General features: G+C 39.8%; 1 protein-coding gene across 2 annotated transcripts in view; it reads right to left on the bottom strand.

The window, feature by feature from the left end:
- Window positions 1-20,508, bottom strand: part of DENND4C (DENN domain containing 4C) — an 82,824-nt gene extending 62,316 nt beyond the window's left edge. For both annotated transcript variants that reach the window (XM_081319839.1, XM_081319840.1), the window contains exon 1: window positions 20,309-20,508. The gene's annotated coding sequence lies outside the window, so the exon portion shown is untranslated. The remainder of the gene's footprint in view (window positions 1-20,308) is intronic.
- Between the last annotated feature and the right edge of the window lie 217 nt (window positions 20,509-20,725).

Raw genomic sequence — 20,725 nt, 5'->3', positions numbered from 1 at the left:
TCCAAAGCACCTCTTTAAAATCAAATTCATAACATAATGAAAGTAGACTGTGAACTTAAAATTTTCAATCTAATTTGAGGGGAGGGGAATCTGCCATCCTTAAATTCTCTAAGATAAGAGATGGCCACTATTTATCTGCAGTGCTCAAATTAGTTGAAGCTGAACCAAAGCACAACTTCTTTATGGTACCCAGATGAGCCCCTTCTAAGATAAGAAATCATACAATCCAAATTTCTAAGATCAAACTTTCAAGTCCCAAAATGTGTCTCTAATGCCAATCTGCAACTAGAGACAGACCTCATGAAAGTCTGGGCGACCATACTCAATTATTGGCTCAGATAATCCTTCCCCAGCTCATCCCCGCAACTTGGCTGCTCTCCATTAACTAAATGTGACGACTTTCAGACTACATGGAAACAGGGAGTGGCAACTAAAATCTCACCCTTAAGCTTCTCTACAAGTCTTCAGCTCAGTATGGCATATGATCTAACCAAAACACTCATTAAACAACATGTTACAGATACAAAGCACCAATTGGATCTACCCTATCTTTTATTGCCCATGAATCCGACAAGTATTCTGCCTCTTCTATGGCAGGGCTTTTCAACCAGTAGTATGGGTACCACCTGTATGTAGTACATTGGCATCTGGCAGGTGGTACACGACCATCCTAGAAAAGTGGTAGCGGGGGAGGGGAATGAGCTGAACCGGTGGCAGCACCGCACAAGCCTGAGCGAGAGACGGCTGGGGTTGCAGGGATGTCAGGGCTCAGCGGAAGTGCTAGGATCAGCGCCAGGCTCCAGCTGGAGCTTGGCACTGATCCTGGTGCTTCTGAGCCCAGAAGAAGCGCCGATCAGCTGGAATGTTGCAGCATCTCCAGGGTCTTGTGATTTACATTCAGATGCTTGGCAACGGATTCATATTTATGACGGTCAGTGTGTCCCAGGGTCATGTCAAGTGACCAACACTTGCTGCAACCACCCAGCAGATGGGGGGGAATAAAAACCAAACACCCTCCCCACCCCACCCCCGCTCCCAATCCTCAACAGAAATGCTCACAACAATGAAAACCTCAAACAGGAGGAAGAGCGCCGCTGGGCAGGCAGGCAGGTGTCTTGCTCGGCTGTGGCTTGGGGGGCACTTTTTTCAGTGCCATTGTAACTTCAAACAGTCACTAAGCAAACTGTGGTAAGTTGAGGACTACCTGTACTTCATCACTTTTTTCCTTTTTTGGTCATCAAGACACCTTGCTAGGCTTCTGGTTTGCGCGCGCGGCACCAGCGGACGTGCAGAAAGAAACCTCTCCCTGCCGTCTGGTCTTTCTTCCTTGGAGAACCCTGAAAAGGGTCAAAAGTCACCCTGGAGGGGTGACCACTGTGAGGAGGCTCTCCCTGAGATCGCGGAAGGGCGGCAGCCCTCCGTTTGATCCGGAGCAGCTCCTCTGGCCTGAAGAAGAAGAGATTGGCCATCAACATGGCTGATCACTAAGCTACTCCCTGCCGAAAGCCAAAATCACTATCAAGCACAATGAAGCAATCTGGAGGATTTGGATGAGACCTTACCTTTCTTACTTCCCTAATTACTTCCCTGTGGGACTTTCCTGAAAATCTTCTCCCCCCTTTTTGAAAGATCAGCGACTGCCTACTTGGGGAATTAAAACCTTAAAGCCTCAAAAGAAATCAAATGACTAAGCTAAATAACTAAGCAAACTTATTTGTACTTCTGGAATTTTTGGCCCACTAAAAAATTTTTATTGCTTATTTCTGTGGGGACCTACTACCCTATTTACTGCTAAAAATGAATTGGATAAAAGCCTCATAGTAGTCTGGAAAAGGATTTTACGCTATTGAGGACATCTTGTGGCGAAACCTGGTATAGCAAGTAAACCTTTTTTTTACTCTGAAATCTCACTGTAACAGATTTGTCCTTGACATTATCTTTAAAGATAAGAATTGGGAACACCTGGCAATGAAAACATCCTTTAGGAATAGTGGAGGTGGACACATTATTTTTATTAAAATAGCCTCCACTAAAGGCCTATCTGTAAAATACTAAAGAAATGGAAGAATATATTCCACCACTTGACTATAAACTCATACTTAAAACAATTTTGGCAATGACTGCAGAAATGAAAGCCAGACTTAAAGACAAATGTGACAGCATAAACCCACCTAATGAGACTTCAATTGACGAACTGACAACCCAAAAACTAACAGAGGATGAGGAAATCAACAAGAAAATAGGGGACTCTAAAGAACAACAAGTACAATCTACTGACAGCCTTGATGTCCAAACTTCGATTTCAACTATAAAACCTACAATTCAACAAACAACAGAAGCTGAAGAAAGCAATACTAAGATGGAGGATGCCAAAGGCATTCAAATACAGTACATTAAGACTTTAACCAACCAAACAATAACTACAGCACCAGACATGACCTCTTACCTAAACCAGATGGAACTGAAACGAGAAGACCAGATTGAATTAACGACAACTGTACTACGCCAAATACGGAGATTTGATATATTAGAACGAAAATGTAATGACTATAAAGGGGTCACTCTCTTTGAAAAATTGGTAACTGGATGTTCTCCCTGGATTCAAACAACGTGTGTAGGAAGAAAGGGAGACACATTTGAGAAGTTAAAGGCAATGATATGGAAGCCTGCCTGGCACAAGAAGAAAGCTAGAGTTAGATTTAAAAAATGGGTGGTTTTTTTGTAAATGTTGGGATTTGTAATAATAAAGCTTAAAATTTTCTTTTAATGGGCCAAGGGGAACTGTTAAAAGATATACCGGTAAACTGATTTTATATTTAGGATCTAGATTTTTAAGGGAATGAAAATTAGCTACCAGAGCATAACTTTGAATTATTTATAGAACTTGGAATGACATAATAAAACATACTTTGTTAATTATTGATGAATTGCAAAGATGACAAATAGAATATGTTTTTGAAATATAATAAGAATACACTTAAGTGAACAATGTATGTATTTCAGATATGATAAATTACTATTTAATGAAATAGGGGAAATGTGGGTTACCCGAAAATTAAGGTTTTTAGATACTGCAGGCTAATTTGGAGCACTGTATTGAAATTAGATAAAACTTAACAAACAGGACATGAATAAGTATACATGAAAATGTATAGATAATTGTTCAAATTGATTCTGCTACAACCAGAAATGTATTAATTTGATTTTGATATTGTGACTAAGGGAATTGGAGAGGGAATTTTTGTTGATCTACCTTGACCTGTGTACAAAAAAATTTTTTTGTTATTGGACTTTTGATTATCCAATCACCACATTGCTTCATAAATATTTGGATGTAAAATTAGAAAATTAATAAAACTTGTTTTAAAAAAAGAAAAAGAAAAGCCCTGTTCTATGGCATCCTGAATTAGTGTCCAAGTATCTAACCCCTGGAGAGCCTTTACTCACCACATCTGCCCTTGAAGACCAATACAGGAAGACAGTGGCGTAGCGTGGGTTGTCAGCACCCGGGGCAATTTGCGCCCCCTAACCCGGTGACGTCATGGCACCGCCGAAAAGACGCGCCCCGCAGCGGCGTAGACTTTCCAAGAAGAGACGCGCGCATGCGGGATGCTTCCGGGTCACTCTCGAGGGCGGCTGGGCGGGGCTCCGACCTGCAAGAGCCGCTGCATTCAAGCTCGCACGTGAGCCCCGCTAAATAAAGCCACGCATGCGCATGAAGCTAGGCCAGCCGGCCGGCGGGTCCGTCTTCGCTCGGCCAAGCCTGCCGGGGCGCCTGCGGGGCGCTTGCGGTTGGCCTGAGCCTGGGCGGAGAGTTGGGCGCTTCTATTTATTTTATTCAGTTTATGTGGCCGCCCATCTCACCTGCCGGACTCGTTTCGCTTTGCAAGAAAGAGCAGCTCGAGAGCGGAGCCAAGCCGACTCTGTGCAGCCCTTGGGGCTCCCTGAGCAGCTCAGTGCGAGCGCGCCCCCCCCAGATGTTGCGCCCGGTGCGGCCGGCCCCCCCTGCACCCCCCACGCTACGCCACTGCGAAGATTCCTTACCTGGAGAGACAATGCTCCTGTGCCTGTGGACACTAGAAACAACAGGGTTGCATATGCATCTCCAGTGCCTGCATTACAGAAACCCGAGTACTAGCCTCATGTCATCATTACTGCATAAATACCAAGGATACAAAGGGAAATTCCACATCTCCCTACTGCTTTCAGATATCAGCCATGCTGCAATATATAATATGTCACCAGGTTCTGCGGAGGGGCACTTAAAATCCATCAAATGATGACCTGTGCCATGAACTAGTCTTAATTAGCATCTAGTTTGTCATACTAGGGTGCTCAGTAATTTGACATAGTCTGCCACACTGTAATCTTTATACTTCTCCACATCCATCTAATGTCCTACATTACCTTTCAGAATTCTTTCTAGACTTTTGCTTTCAATATTTATTTTGTTTTATATCTTTTGGTTTTTTAAAAAAATACATTAGGCTTTGATGTGCCTTTTATCCTTTTTAATTGACTGTACACCCGCATTCCATATGACCATAATAAAGATATGATTTGACTCAGAGTACATGAACATAAAAAGTTAAGAACTGTTCTTAAGGCAACCATATATTTTCTATCGTCATGCAACTGCTTTAAAGACCTAATATAAATTTGCTATATTATGCTCCTGTGTGCTCCAACATTTTTAAAAAAATCAGATCCAAAGCACCATGCAGTCCTTTGGTATAAAACTGTCACCAAAACTTTCCATTTTAAAAGATACTACCAAACCAGTAAGGCACAGAGTGGCAAATCATTTTAAAACTGTTTCCTCTTGTATCTACAAAGACCCTTATCAAGCACCAGATAGTTTAAAGAAATCATTCTCAACATATTTTTACTGTTATGTGATAAACAGTCAAAAGCATATGATGAGAATGATAAAGATCACCAAAGCTATACTGAACAAGCCATATTAAACTACAGTGGTGAATTCAAGCTAGAATAGCAATCATTTAAAAGGAAATAAGAGAGTATAAGATGTGAGATAGGATAGCTGTATAGAAATCATTCACTTTGAATCTTTCCAAAGCTAAGCTTAAAATTTCTGTTTAACATAACATAATAAAAATAGACTGTAAACCTGATATTCTCAGTCTAATTTGAGGGGGGGGGAATCCTTGTTCTCCATAAGAGTCCACAATATTATCATAAGAGTCATGTTGGCTCAAGCTGTCCAATCCAACATTCTGTTCCCACAGAACAGCCAGATGCCAATGGGAAATTTGAGAGAGAAAATATGAGCACAATTTCTCCAGCAATGAAGGCATGATTCCTCTGAGCATACAAGTGTCATATTGCCATTAGCAACCATTGATGTTGGACTAGAAGACCTCCAAGGTCCCTTCCAACTCTGTTATTCTGTTCTGTTCTGATAATCTACTACGCCCTCCATGAATTTATTTCACCTAATTCTAAATTCCTTGCCATTAGTATGTATTAAAACAATATTTTCACAATTTGAATGTATGCTAAGATGAAACAATTCTTGCTGTCCTGAATATCTCCCAATTCAGCTTCATTGGGTGACTTGGAATCTAATGCTGACTGAAGAAAGGCATTTACCCTTGCCCTTTTCTCTACGTAACATGTAACTATATAAATCTCTATCATATCTCAGCCCATCATTTACATTTTCTTTCCTATGAAGCATATCCAATGTTGTATCCTTTCTGCTTGAAACAATTGTTCCCAACTCGAAATCATTTTAATTGCTTCTCATCATAGGATGAGGTTCAGATAGATTTGTTCTAGTGCAGGGGTCAGCAACCTGAAACAGTGAAAGAGCCACTCAGAACTGGTTCCCTCACAAAAGGAAAAACTGAGAGCCGCAAAAAAATGTGCGCGCATGCACGTACATGCGCGCATGTGCAGAACAGGGTTTGACTGAAGAGTGGAGCCAAGGCGAGATATGCACCTACCCTGCATATTTGAATTGATTGGTTGAACTTTTTTAGTCCCACTTTTTTTTTTTTTGGACTGCACATGGCAGAAGACTGGGAGCCGCAGGAGATGGCTGAAAGAGCCGCATGTGGCTCCAGAGCCGCGGGTTGCAGACCTGTGTTCTAGTGAAACTACATTAAACAATAGTTGCTGTTACAGACAATGTTAAGCAATGTAAAAAGGTAAAAGGTAAAGGTTCCCCCGCACATGCGTGCTAGTCGTTTCCAACTCTAGGGGCCAGTGCTCATCTCCGTTACAAAGCCGAAGAGCCAGGGCTTGTCCGAGGACGTCTCCGTGGTCATGTGGCCGGCATGACTAGATGCCAAAGGCGCACGGAACGCTGTTACCTTCCCACCATAGTGATCCCTATTTTTCTACTTGCATTCTTTTATGTGCTTTCGAACTGCTAGGTTGGCAGAAGCTGGGACGAGTAACAGGTGCTCACTCTGCTACGCGGCACTTGGGATTCTACCCTGCCAAACTGCCGACCTTCTGATCAACAAGATCAGCGTCCTAACCCACTGAGCCACCGCGTCCCTGTAAGCAATGTAATATCCCATAAATTCAGGAATAGGATAGGCAACTAACTCCAAACCTTGTTCAGCTCAGATTACTCATTGGCAAAAAGGGCCTTGATATGATCTAACTCTGTGATTAGCCCAAATCTAATCACCACTAAAGATTTACTACAGTACAAAAAGCAAAGAAAGAAAGGCTGACAACTTAGTATCTTAATACTCAATTATTTTATAGCAAATTAGTACACATCTTCTGATAAATCTTTTGGGGCAGTTTACCATATCCCTATAGGAGAGTGAATGGCTCACTTTCATGCACGCTATACCCACAAATGAGTTGCCTTAAATGTAGTTAAGGAGTGATGCAAGTTTCATCCCTAAATGGACTTAGCTACTATGTGAAGAAGTTGCATCCTTTAGTTAACAGATTTAAAAATTAAGAATACTGACACGTATTAAGAACATAGACAAATATTTTATTACCACAGTATAGAAATTATCTTTATGAATTCAGATTCATGGATAAATAATATAAAAACAGATCAAAAGAATATGCCCTTTAAATTACCAACCTATCTACTGAATGTTATTTGCAAAATGTTTGCCGTTCTTTTAAGATGAACAAAATACTATATTGGATATATATTTGCAAACCAGCAGGCTTGTTTTAGGATAAGCGATTCACATACAAACCAAGTCTTGAGATTACAATTTTTGGCTGAAAAATATAAACATGGATCAGTGTTATACGCTGCCTACATAGATTTTTAAATCTACCTTTGATTCAATCTATTGGAATCAAATATAGCAAACATTGAATATCTTCCATTGATAGAGACCTATTATTGTAAAAATGTCACAATAACTCTAGAGTAAAAGTCATATTCACTATGCAGAGCAATTAGAAATTTCAGTGGAAAAAGTAGTCTGGCAAGTATTGTTTAGCCCTTTATTGTTTAATCTTTCCCTGGCCCCTGGCACATAATAACCCAAAACTAGCCCACAATCATGCATCAATACTTCTCTATGCAAGAAGTAGATTTATCAGCATTGATTTTGCTTGGGCTGAGTTGCTCCTTTGTTCTGCAAAATGGAAGCCCTAGAAATTGATTATACTAAGATCAAGATAATGGTTTTTGCAAAATGCCCTATAGTTCACAGATGAATACTGAATGAACATGACTTACAACTCCAATTATTTAAAATTTAGGCATAGTTTTTCATGCTGCAGGAAGCCAGAATACACAAATTATATTGTACAGTTAGTCAAATATTAATTTTGGCTAAAAATATTTTTATAGATTCCAGGGAGCATGACCTATTCTGGCACAGATTAAAGTATTTAACACAGAGATCTAAGTACAATTCTTACATTGCAATATAAATGGAATCATACAAAATATCTTACTGATGGTGGAGCCCTTACAATCTAAAAGCTCCTGATAAATATTTTTCAGGTGCTGCAATATATCCCAATGCTATCTCCCACAAGAAGCTAAAGTAATTAAAATCAAAACTGTGCTATGACTTAATCTACTAAATTATTGGTTAAAATCAATTTTTACTATCATATTGGTTTCTCTTAATAACAACATTTTTGATAAATGAAAAGGGTTTATCATGTAAAAGTTCAGTAACTGTGTCTACTCAAATAAGGCTTAGTTAGCTTTAAGCTTTGCCCGGGGTAAGTAGATCTAAGGCTGAGAACAACAGATTTAGAAAGCCAGGAAACCCAATCTATTCTCCCAGTAGTGATTTATTTAAGTCAGAGGTTCAACTTTAAGACTTGTGGACTTCAATTTCCAGATTGCCCAACCCTTAGTTTTAAATGGATCTTAAGTCAAATTGAAATATGCAGGTATCGATGAGTTATGATGCTAGCACAATGTGATGTTTACCAACTGTCATTCTCTAAGGGTAATATAAAAATCAGGAAAGTCTGGGTAGAATAAGTAATATTGACCACCACCACTAATATTTTTTTAACATTGCCCTTTCCAGTGCTTTTTTTGTATAAGAAAAAGGTGCCGGAACTTACACGTCATACAACCCGCCTTGCCTATCCTACAAGGTTCCATCCAAAAAAGGTGCCGGAACTCCGTTCTGAGTGTTCTATGAGAAAAAAAGCCCTGGCCCTTTCTATAACGATATTTATGCCTGGGTAGAATAAGTAATATTGACGCAACCACTATTATTTTTTTTAACATTGCCCCTTCTAAAAGGATATTTATGCGTGTAAACAACCCCATTAATAAATAGCACAGGGCAACCAAACTCACTTTATCTTCAATATGTGTTCTCTGATAAAATTGATCTCATTTAATGTCTCTAAATCAGGGATGTCAAACTGCCGGCCCGTGGGCTAGATGTATCATAGTGAAACTGTGCCCACCCCACTGCCAGCAATGGCAAAAAAGGCGCGATAGGTTGCGACACGTCACATGACATTGCGAGTTTGACACCCCTGCTCTAAATAGTGCTTTATGGCCTGCAGAATCCAAACACAAAACAAAAACAAACCCTGTTTAATTGCTTGTAAGAGCAATCCCCAGGATTTTAGAATGACCAGACAACATAGGCCACATTTAGTCTGCTATTTCACTGCATTACTGCGAAACAATAATTACATTTTATATTTTTATGAATTTAAGTAACAGACTTAAGTTTTACAGACTTAATGTTAATAATCTGATTGTCATGTTATATTTTATTTCCATTTGTCATTGCTATATATGTTGGCCTTTTTATTGTACTATATCTTTCCTTTTGCTACTCATGTATGAAGTGGGGGGGGGGAAATGCCCTATTCTGTGAATTTTCCTGGTGTGTATCCTTTCTGAAGTAAAGCACTCTGCATTATACCCAATATTCTAAACACAGAGAAACCATACTGCCTCATTTAACTAGTTTTAAAAATTTTCAGAGCTATGTAATGAAGGAGAATGTACTTGCTCAATTATTTGCTTTTCAATATGTTTGATCAGTTAGTTATCTAGAATAACTATACCAAATAGGTATAAATAACCTACCAAAGAATCCATTTTAAGATGCTGAATCAAAAATAAGACACCGAGTTTCTTTGTTAAATTATAACTTGTCATATAATTCATTCAAAAATTTTTTTTTTAAAAAAGAGCTTGTTTTTTAAAAAAACCATTATACTTTTAACTCTGAGACCTACCTAAATCAATAATGGCTTTAATAAATTATTGTTCCAAAACTCATATTACATGTTATATACTTACAATCCTTATTTACACGAGTGCCAATTTTTGCTTATGTCAAAGCACGGTTGATTCTTAGCAGTCACACAGGTCACAATACTTGACATTTGAGCTAGATTGTTTTGAGATGTTGACATTATACTCTAAATTGGTCCATACAATTCTTAAAAGTTGCAGAACAAGTCACTATGGAATAACCTGGTAATCTGAAAAGTCTTCCTTGCAAAACAAAAGTGAAGAGAGAGAGAGAGGCTGATTCCTACACTATCACCTGACTTGGTACTTGTTTTGTTTGGCTTCAAGCTGCTCCCATTTCCTTCAAGCAAAGTAGTCCCATTTGTTCATGATTGCCGTGAAATAACTTGTCAATTCACCCACCTGTTTTCCTATTCATTTCCCAGCTTCCTAGGAACAGAAAGCTTTTCACATTAAAAAAAAACATTATCAACTGCCATTATTAAAATCTAAAGCACATTTTTCCTGGAAAGAAATTACGTTAAAATTTTATTTACCGGTAAATGTTCCCTAAAGTAAGTTACTCGGTTCTATCCAATACTCAAACACACACACACTCTCCCTTATATTTTCTATGTGGTCACAATTTTACCATTCTACCGGACTAAAAAAGAAATGCTCAAATGTACAGCATGTTTAAATAAAGAACAACTAATTCTGCTACTTTTCTGCATTAGAAATGAAGATGCAAAATTGTTATTCCCAATGAGTCTAAATGACAGCAAGAGGCCAGAGCAATTAACTGGAGGAAGACAGATTTGATCAATAGCTCTGCCTGTAATATTTTAGTTTCAGAGAAGCATTTATAGGTAGTCTTCGACATATGACCACAACTGAGCCCAATTATTGAGTTCTGCCCCATTTTATGACTTTTTTAAGTGAGTCACTTGTCATTTGTTAAGTGAGTCACTGCAGCTGCTAAGTTAGTAACATGGTTGTTAAGTGAATCAGGCTTCCTCATTGACTTTGCTTGTCAGAAGGTTGCAAAGATAATGGCATGGCCCCAGGACACCGCAAACCTCACTTGCCACGAATCTGAATTCTGTTCAGGTGACCATGTGGAGGCTGCAAAGATTGTAAGTGTGAATAATCACCATAAGTCACTTGTAACTTCAATCACTAAATGAACTGTTATAAGTCGAGGACTATCTGTATTTTATTTGTTGCTGTCCATTAACAATTCCATTGTGCCACAGTACGAGAATTACTGGACCAGGCATAAGAGTCGAAACTGTTGAAACATTTCCGGCGTGCCTATATGAATTCACTTAAGAAAATATCATGGTTTACAAATTACGTTAAACATCAATTTGGCCAGAAAAATACATGTTCTAGTACCGTATTTTCCGGTGTATAAGACGACTGGGCGTATAAGATAACCCCACAACTTTTGAGATGATTTTCAAGATTTTTCGTCTTATACGCCGGGAAAATCAGCGAGCCCGGGAAGGCACGCCCTCCCCTCTCACTGTGGAGGAAGCAGGACAAGCTGGCGTCTGGCGGGAGCCGGCACGGCAGTCCTGCGTACGCGCGCGCTTCCCGGCTCCTAAGGAGTCCTCGGGGAGCACTCCTTATCAGCCGGGGAGTGCGCGCATGTGCAGGACTGCCCTGCCGGCTCCCGCCCGACGCCGGACGGCTCCGCCGATGCTGCCTCAAGAGGGAAGAGCATGAGGCGCCTGCCATGGCTCCCCGAGGACTCCTTACAAGCCGGAGAGCGCGCGCGTGCGCAGGACTGCCCTGCCGGCTCCCGCCAGACGCCAGCCTGCCCTGCTTCCTCCACAGTGAGAGGGGAGGGCGTGCCTTCCCGGGCTCGCTGACTTGCAGCCAAGCCGGAGCCGAAAGGGGCTTTTCCTTCCACCCACCCTTTGGAATAGACGCAAGAGCTCCTGGGGTCTGGCATTTGCAAGGGGGAGGGGAAGGGGCTGAGAGGCTCTTGGGGGTGGGAAGGGAGAGTCACGTTGGAGGGGGGACTGGACTAAGGAGGCTTGAAGTTGCTTTGCAAGAACAGGGGCGCTCGATTGATTTATGTACTATTTTCCAGCGTATAAGATGACTGGGCGTATAAGACCTCCCCAACTTTTGAGATGATTTTCATGGGTTAAAAAGTTGTCTTATACGCCGGAAAATACGGTATCTAGTTTCTTCTCCAGGGTCTGAAGCCAAACTGGAAGAACACGGTAGTCAGCAATTAATATAATATCAGTGAAGAACAGTAGGAAAAAGTACCACAGAATATAACAAATTTGTTCAGTAAAAGAAAAGTTATTTTCAATAACGGCATTCTTCTAATTTACAAAAAAGGGACAAATAAGTTATATATTTAAAATGTTATTTAAAAAGCTTGTTAACAACTCCCTCAGTGTCATAGTTAGCTCTCACCAGCTTAGGGAAAAGAACGCTCCAGAACAGGGGTAGGCAACCTTGGCTCTTTTATGACTCGTGGACTTCAACTCCCAGAATTCCTGAGCCAGCCATGCTGAGGAGAAGGGAGAGGTTCCAAGCTGAGTCATGCTGGCTCAGGAATTCTCCAGAGGATGGGCTATTCAAATTTTTACCAATAGCCTCAAAATTTTTCATACTTACCAGCAGAATGCTTTCTTTAAGTGGGTGACTGGTGACTCAACGTATGGCTCTTAAATATTCTGGGTTGGGTGGCACTGAGAGTTTTGGACATTTTTTGCATTTTGGGGATATTAGAAGGCAAAGGAAAGCTTATGGCATCCAATATCTCCTTTAAAAGCTTATTAACAATTAAATAACTGGGCTAATTTTCTCCATTTGGGTATTAAGGAAAAAACAATGTTGTCTTAACCTGTACAGACTATAACAGAAGAACTCTCTCTGAACCACTGTTCCAATTCTGGAAACACAAAAAACAATCCAAACATTTCAGATGTGCCATTATGGGTTATGCAGTTTGGGGCTGCATCAATGGAGATATATGGATAGGCTTTGCTTAACAATCAATATTTAGTGACCTTCAAAGTTATGATGGTGCTGAATGAGATTTACAATTGGTTGTTAGAGCTGCAGCCATGACAGCATCTCCAGGGGCACGTGATTGCAATTTGGGCTGTTGCTATTATTGCCATAATTACAACATTCACAGAGTGCTGTGGTCATGTGAATCTCCACTGTCTTCTGGCAAGCAAAGTCAATGGCAGATGTTGGAAATGATCACGTGACATCAGAGTTATGGTCACACCGAAATCACTTAACCATGGAAACCAGAACTGCCACAACTGCTGTCATATCACACTTTATCACATCACTTAGCAACATAGTTGCTGGTCCCAATTATTGTTAAATGAGGATTATCTTTAATGACAAGGTCATAGGAATTGATAGTTGCAGTGGTTTGAGCGCACCTGGCATACCACGTCCAGTTCTGGTTGCTAGAATACAAAAACTAGAAAGAGTGCAGAGAAAAGCAATACGATGGTAATAAGGTGGAGATTAAATTTTACAAAGAACAGTTAAGGGAACTGAGTATGTTTGTCTAAAGGAATAGAAAGCTAAGAGGAGGCATGACTGCAGTCTTCCAATACAAGAAGGAATATCATATAGCACAAATATAGCACAAATAAAAGAAGAACCAGAGGATGGAAGCTGTATACAAAAAGATCCAAATTCGCAATAGTCATGAATTTTCTGGTTGTGAGAGGTATTAAAAATTCTTGGTTCTATTAATATTTGTTCCAGCCTTCGAGGAATAATTCCACTGGTCAAAAATTAGTGATAGCAAAGTTGAAATAAGTTATCTATCATCCAAAATGTGTAAGTAGCCTATAGCTTATGTGTTACATTAAATTATTTTAAGAATATGTACAAATGATGCTAGATAAATTTTATACAATTCTGATTCATAACATTTTTAAAAATATAGAAAACATGAAAAAAAATTCAAAGCATGCCACTGACTGGCATTTTTAACAGATTAAAACAAACAATAGAATAAAACATTACTTCTTAAATGCAAAAGATCATAGTAATACAAAAATAAAAGGAAATAGTATCAGCTCTGCATTACAAATTGTCCTAAAGAAATCCAGACATGTAGACTTTCTCAATTGCTCAATAGATATTATATCCTAAATGTGTACACAAGTCTACATGTTTTTAAAAAAGAAAGAACAGAGGAGGAACAGAACATTATACTGTATTTAATGTGACTGTCCAAAGCAGCATTTCCCAATCTGACATTTTGTAGAGATATTGGGTAATTTCAGTAACCATTCTAAAATTTTTACTGTAAGATGTATAAAGGACACCATGTTGGGGGGGAAAACTTTCGCTATTTTTTTTACTAATACTGAAAAATTCTTTATCTTGTCATTATTTAGAAACTATTAAAAATCTATTATTTCTACAAATGTTAGCTCCATGATTGTTGAAACTAAATTTCAAAGTTCAGCAAATGCATATTTGTGATAATGTAATATATTAATTGCAGGAATTAATTCAACAAAGATCTCACTTAATGAATTGTAGAACACATAGCGTGTGTGTGTGTGTGTGTGTGTACATGTGAATATACAATACACACAAACACAAATGGTTTAGACAAGACTAAAGCAAGGTTAGATAACATATGATTGAATATGTTCTCATAATTTTGGACAGCATATTGTTTCAGTATTATACAAATCAGATGAGCAACAGATTACACAATCTTTTTTCCCATGCAGATTTAACAAAGATGAGCCGAGATCATTGTGCAAATATCCATTTCATGGTCTCGAAAGGAAAAAAAAATAAAAAGCAAATTGCAAGACATGCCATTGGCAAATTCCAAGCAAAACATTACAACTGTTTAAATTGCAACAAAGTGGTATATCATAAAATAAGTCAATAAAACAACATCAACGTACACAGAACTAGCTACTTTCAGCAATGTTCCATTACAAGTTATAAAAGAAATTAGAGGACAGCAAGCTCTAATCAACCAACAATATTTAACTAGTGGAATATAGTTGTTTGGGTTCACATATGAAACATCTATTGTGACACACTTCAGTATTATATTACATTTTTAAATTGTAAATTCAAGTTCTATGTCCATGACTATAGGATTGGGTTATAGGACAGAGTAAGATGGCAGTATACATGGAGGAAAAGTAATAAGGTTAATAGGATTAATGACAGACAAGAGAACAGCATGTGCTTCTTTTCCTATTAGTTAAAGGAACCATACTGGCTGTCCTGTATGTGATTGATGGCAAAACCAGGATGTGTGACTGGATTTCTTGGCAGCCTCAGTATCATCAACCTTGCTATTGTTACAGATTGGGTGTGAAGGGCAGTGTATTACAGTGTTTTTTCTTCTTACTGAGCAGCTGATTCCAGCTGGGAGGAAGAGGTAGGGGTCAAATTCTCAGTTGCTCTAATGTTGTGGGGTATTGCAGGGGTTGGCCTTCTACACTCCTGTTTAACAACTATGTGAGGCCATTAAAAAAAGTAAAATGATCACATGGCCTGGTGTTATCATTGATTTGCAGATAACCAGTTAAATACCGTACCTTTACCCAAAATCGAAAAGGAGATGGGCTAGAGGTTGTTAGGGTCTGGATGGGTAAGAACAGATTCAAGCTGAATCCTAGCAAAATCCAGTGGATGTAGATCCAAAGGTCAACTGAATCTTTCGTTCTGGATACTCCCCTCAAAGCTGGCATGCAAACTAGGGGTCATCCTGGACTAATGGCTCTTGCTTGAAGAGCAGACGAAGGCTTTGGCAGGGAATCTTTGCACAATTACTTAATATCTTGTGCATCAATTTCAGCCATTCCTAGATCAGGAGACATTATGTAGAGTCATTCAAATACTTCTCTCCTCAAAGCTGGATTACAGCACGTTGCCTCACTGGGACTGTTCTTGAAGACCATCCAAAAGCTGTAGCTGGTGTGCAGTATATAGCAATCCACGTACTATGAGCATTCCTGGGCTTGTCTGTGTAACTGGGTTAGCTTCTGAGGCAAGTCAAGGTGCAATTTTAAAGCCCTTTTAAGTTCCAAACCTAGATAGCTTCCCAACTGAATCTGTCTACCTCTGTCGGAGAGAAAAGGCTTAAGGATCCACCACGGAGGGAAGTGCCATTTACACCACAGTCTAGCCTTCTCAATACTGATTTCCTTTCTGTTGAACAGCTATTCCCCAGATCTCTGCACTGACCCCTCCCTGCTGGAGTTCCAAGTAACTGCAGAAACATGGTTGCTCCAAAATGTATTTGGGGATACTGTTGATTAACCTAACTCTATTAGTGGATGTTGTTGCTACGTGATGATATATGTTAATACTTGTTACTGCTGATAGAAGTTGCTCAGAGGTTTGGGCAGCAAAAAGAGGAAGGAAGGAAGGAAGGAAGGAAGGAAGGAAGGAAGGAAGGAAGGAAGAAAGAAAGAAAGAAAGAAAGAAAGAAAGAAAGAAAGAAAGAAAGAAAGAAAGAAAGAAAGAAAGAAAGAAAGAAAGAAAGAAAGAAAGAAAGAAAGAAAGAAAGAAAGAAAGAAAGAAAGAAAGAAAGAACACCAGCATAACTCTTATTAACAGATTAGTAATATTTTTGAATTTATATTTATGATGCCAATTACAAAATCACCCATTTACACTTAGCTTTGGGCAGCTTACAGCAAGTTAAAAACAAACAATATTGTCAATTAAAAGACAGTGAAAATGTTGTTGCTAAACATAATTATTAAACCATCTAAGTGGTAGGGTATTTATTTATTTATCTCCCAGCTTTATTAGTTTTTACAAATAATGCATGGCAGTGAACTTATCCACACACCTTCCTCCTATTTCACATAACATCTCCACCCAGTGCCTGTGGGAGCTAGGTCTCTAAAGTACGCTTGAAAGACAGCAGAGTTGAGACCGTACAGATCTTGGGGGAATGGAATTCATGAGATCAGCTGTAGTCACAGAGAAATTGAGTAACATTATATGGTGGCAGCAATTCTTTTTTACTATATAATAGAACATCATCAATCCAACTGGTGAAAGAAATGAAGATTTCCTAGCTTGCTAACTAGATTTGTATCTCGTCTTTCATTCAGGAATCAAATCAGTAAGCATACTGTTCTCTCCTCTTATTGTTTCTCACAACAATAATCTTAAGAGAGAGTGACTGCCCCAAGGTCACTCAGGGATTTTTCAAGACTGAAGGTGAAGCAAAACTAGGCTTTTCCATTCCTATTCTAATACATTAACTACAGTATTGCCTCACATTAGCTCTCTGGTTTTAATAAAGACAAGACGCTATGGAGTATTTCTCCAAGTGCTTTTCTTTAATGGCTGACATCATAGGATAGCTAGGGAGAAAGAGTTGTCATTACTTGTATGCTTATTATACTAAAAAAGAGACATGGTCCACAACCCTCTTTCTATAGATGAAATATATAACTGCACAAAATAAAGAGCTGGTGTGATCACTGGGAACAAACCCCATAGTTATGTGCATGATCAACTCTGTATTTTGTAATAACAAACTTCAATTATATTCTTAAACTATGTGTTTATTATGTGTTTTTCCTTGTATTTTTAATGGCATCTCATAGGCCAGCCAATAGAAATCTTAAATAAAAAATACAATGCAACTATTGAAGAAAATGTGAGTTCTTACAATATTTCAAGTAATGTATTATTAATTTTAGATTTTAGAGCCCTTTGCTCTCAAGATTTTGCAAGATCTTTAGCTTGAATCTTATGATACCACATGAGAATGCTGATTTTTTAAAAATTTCTGGTCATAAAAAACCTGTTTACTTTTGGGTCTGCATTGCTTACCCCTGATGTACCCTTGCTTTATTTCCTTTAAAATGTAGTTGTGAGAAACATTTTTAAAGCTCATCTTGAGTTACATTTGATAGACCAGGAATAACCACACAAAGGCTATTCAGTAACAAAATTTAGAATATATATGTATTGTTCTGATATTAAAGCTTAGAAAAAGATCACTTATAAATCATTATTAACACATCCAGCAATACACATCAGTGGAATAGAGTTAGCTTGAAAAAAATCTTGGATATCTAAAATAACAACTTACATCTATGAATGACAACTGAACATCTACCAAGTTATTTTTCATTTGATATTTATGACTGGTTTCTTTCAACAACAAAGGCAACAGATTCCATAAAAAATCATTTCAAAGTTACATACAGAAAAAATGCAGATTTAGCTAAAAGTAAGCATTTTTCATAGAAAACATCAAGCATTATGGAAAAAAAACCAAGCAACAATTTTATTGTAATTCAATGCATGGTTAAAACCACATTCATTGATCTTGTTATCTAACACCCCATTATTAAAGATATATTGAAAATAAATAGACCTAATATAATCAGCTTGGGTCAAAGGGATCATCAGTAAGCAAGTTATAGCTCAGTTCATGCATCAGTCTAAGTCAAATACAATTTGCCAGGTTTGTTTAGCAAATTGTATTAACCCATTCAAGTGCAGTGTATGCATGTATGTATAGACAGAGATAAAGATATACATAGTAATTAGCATAATACTTGAACCAGGTCTTAATGCTGTCAGCAACATTTCTGATGGTTATTTATGCAACTTCAATCATATTTGTTAAACTATTAACATATTCATTGGGTGACCCAACAGTTTCATAGTACGGTAACTGGCTTATTTTTCTCTTTCTTAGAAAACAGTATTTTAAGATTTCTTTCACAAAATCCTATTACTGTGGAATTCAACTGAATCACTTAAGAGTCAAAAAGAGGAACAAGGAAGTCAAAACTGCAGATAAGATAAAAAAATGACAACACTCAAGTCAATTCCAAGTGTTAATAAATTTAATGCTAGCACTTTGGGGAGGGGGTTGTTAACTAATTCTTCATCCCCTGGGCATTAAGGAAACCAAAGCTTTCTGAGGAAGTAATATTAAGGAGAAAATAAAAGACTTGCACAGAGTGAGCTTTAAACGGGGAATTATATGAGCATTTCAGATTAAACTATAAATGATTTTCTTATTTAAAAGAAACCTACACTCAACTATTTTTAGAAGTTTGTTGACCATGTGAAAGTCCAGCATACGGTAGCTTGGCTATCACCTGCCTCAAAGCTATTCAAAAGTAATGATTAGATTACCTGTAATCGAGAGGCTACCCTGTAGCCATAACCACTTAGCACATAAGCCATTCTTCATTAACAATCCAATTTTATACGCACCTACCCAGAAGCAAATCTAAGTGAAACAGCACCGACTTCCACATAAACAGGCAGAAAACTGTAACTTACATCACGAACGCATATATATATATATATATATATATATATATATATGTATGTATGTATATGCATATATATATATATATATATATATATATATATATATATGCATATACATACATACATATATATATATATATATATATATATATATATGCATATACATACATACATATATATATATATATATATATATATATATATATATATATATACACACACACACACACACACATACACACACACACACACACACACACACACACACAGGGAGGACTTTCTCTACAGGAAGATGGGGCAGAGTTGACAGGCCAAACTCAACCTTTTACTCACAGCATCTTTTGCTCACAGCATCACGCAAGACACCACGAGCCAAAAAATAAATAAATAAAATTGCATTATAGCTGGATTGATTCAGAGGCCACCACAGAAATCCCAGCCTCTGCCCTTCTGCCACCGGATTCTCTTCCAGCCCGGTTCGCACCCTATAAGCTAGATATAACGCAACGTGTGGAACGGAACCACAAACCGTTCAATCTCATTTTTATTTTATTTTATTTTAATTTTTTAGCCCAAGCTGGGCACGTCCTCCGACCCCCGATCCCCCCCCCGCTTCAAGGCTCGCATCCCTTCAAATCAATAACCAAGGAAGGGAGACGAGGAAACCCAATATCCCGGGGCCTTTTCTTCCCGTTCCTTCTTCTTCCAGAGAACCCCGCAGGTGAACACCGGACGATTCCCGAGAGGCGGTGAGGGGAAAAAAACAACAACGCCAAGTTGGCGGGAGGCAAGAGGGGACGAATCTCTTCCCGCCTTCAAGCACGGAAAGAGCTGCCACCACCGGACGCCCTTGGCGTTCAAGGGCCGTTCCGAGTCCAAACCCACACCAGTCCCGTGGCAAAAAAAAAAAAACACAGAACAGAACAAAACAAAACTCCCGCTTTTCTCTCTCCCGAGCGGCCCTGTCCGACACCTCGAGGGCAGCCCGGCGGCAGCCAGGCTCCCTCGGCGTGATCTTGCAGAGCCCAGCGCTCAGGCGGAGGACGAGGCGAAGCGCGGGAGGAGAGGGGGGGGGCGGCGAAGAAGGAAGGGATAGGCGGCCAACTGCGTAACTTGCGGGAGAAAGAGCCACCGTCTCCCGCACCCCCCCGCCTGCACCAACGGGCGCTCCCGCCCTCGCTGAAGCCGGGGCTCGCCGTCTCCAAAACCTGAAGGGGAGAGAGAGGGAATGGGGTGGGGGGGGGAGGGAAAGGCAGAGGGAAGGGGACGAAAGGCGCCTCTCCTGTCAGCTCTTCCAACCTCCTGGTCGCGACGCACCTGTGGCGGCGGGCGGCTGCAACTGCAAAGACCGGACTCCCTCGGCTTCCTCAGCGCCGAGACGCCCGGCGGGCCTGGCTGAGCCGCCCACACCGTGCTGGCAAGCTTCCCCGGCCCCTCAGAGACAGCCTGAGCCGCCGTTGCTGCCGCTGCTTAGGAGGGAGGAAGCGGCCACCATGTTCCTTTCAGCCAGCAACTGGAGGCGGATCCGGGGCCCGCCCAGGAGGCGGCGGCGGCGGCGGCAGCGGCACCGAGGGGGAAAAGAGGCGAGGTGCCCCGCCGCCGAAAAGGGTTTCACTAGGAGGCGCTAAGCAGCGCGGAGAGAGGCCTTCCGTTGGGGCTGGCGTGGCCTCGGGGCTCGACCCAAGGCCGAGGCGGAAGCCTTTCTTTCCAGCCGCCCGGGGACAAATTGCGCTT

This window comes from Vipera berus, assembly GCF_964194415.1.
Source record: "Vipera berus genome assembly, chromosome: 2".
Lineage (NCBI taxonomy): Eukaryota > Metazoa > Chordata > Lepidosauria > Squamata > Viperidae > Vipera > Vipera berus.
Note: the sequence above shows the minus strand (reverse complement) of the source record. Positions and strands in the feature narration are given on the sequence as shown.